The sequence below is a fragment of the Myotis brandtii genome, unplaced genomic scaffold (assembly GCF_000412655.1).
Source record: "Myotis brandtii unplaced genomic scaffold, ASM41265v1 scaffold986, whole genome shotgun sequence".
NCBI classification, from domain to species: Eukaryota; Metazoa; Chordata; class Mammalia; order Chiroptera; family Vespertilionidae; genus Myotis; species Myotis brandtii.
The window spans coordinates 1,856,377-1,857,763 of record NW_005372102.1 but is presented as its reverse complement, the minus strand read 5'-3'; positions in this window follow the sequence as shown (position 1 = coordinate 1,857,763).

Genomic DNA, 1,387 nt, shown 5'->3' with positions numbered 1-1,387 from the left:
ACTTCCCGCCCTGGCTCCGCAGTGAACATGAAGAGCAAGGTGGTAGGCACAGGTCTGCCCCGAGCTCATGTCCATTAAATGCTAGTTATTCAGATCAAAAGCTGCCGTTCCAGCAGCATGACCGAGACGGCCTGTCCTTGTCCCCGTCCGACACTGGTTTACTCAGGGTCACTGCATGTTTGTATATGAAACACTGTCATTACACAAACCCATACAACATGCGACAGAGGGAATTCTACAACTAACACAAGACCAGAGGCGTCTCCCGCGGAACCACAGATGCGGCAAACTTCTAAGTCCCCACCCACCATACCACGGCGATCTCAGTCCCCCTCCCCCCACCACACAATCTCCACTCACCCAAGAGCAGCTTCTGTCATCTCTCCCTCTGCACATGGGCAGGCGGAGGCTCGTGGGGTCAGGGCAGCTGCTGGTGTGACCAGGTAAGGAGGCAGCGGTACTGGCCGCCCCGCCTCACTGCCTCCATCAGCTGCAGCTCCCTCACACCCTCTCGGGCTGGAGGACCTGGGCAAGACCTGACCTCTAAGCATCCGGCCTCGCTGGTCAAATGAAACGGCGAGAAACGAACATCTCTACGAGCAATGAGCAGCTCATCCCTGGGCCAGGGGTGGGGCGTGTGTGGTGGGGGGCAGTTCACAGAGCTCCCCAAGGGCACTCTGTCCACATGCCCCAGGCCTGGCACTGGCCCAGCCCCACGCGGAGGCAAATGCCTGGTTCCGACTGGGTGATACCGAGAGCAGGACCTGGGCCCTGTCCTCCACCTGTTCACAGCGCACAAACCACAGGCCACGGCCATCCGCAGGGCGCGTTTGGTTGACCCTGAAGGACTTGCCAGCCTTATTTTTTGTCTTAAAAATCAGCTTTCAAATGTCAGTGAAGGCCCTGGTCCGGCAGCTCGGTTGGTTAGAGCGTCGTCGCAATATGCCAGGTGTGGTTCCATCCCTTGTCAGGGCCCATATGGGAAGCAGCCAATAAATGCATAAGTGGAACAACAAAATCAATGTTTCTCTAAAACCAATCAATAAATTTTTAATTAAAAAAGGCCCGGATCTGATAGCTTCACAGGTGAATTCTACCAAACATTTAAGAATTAATACCAATTCTCAAGTTTCCCCAAAAAACCGAAGAAGAGGGAATACTTCCTATATTTCTGATGCCAGTATTACCCTGATACCAAAGCAAGACAAAGACACTACACAAAACCTACAGCCCAATGCCCCTTATGAACTCTGAGCAAAACTTCTCACCAAAATACTCGAAAACCAAATTCAGCAACATATTAAAAGGCTTACACACCATGACTAAGTGGGGTTCATTTCCTAGAATGCAAGGATGGTTAAACTTATGAAAATTGGTCAGTGAATGA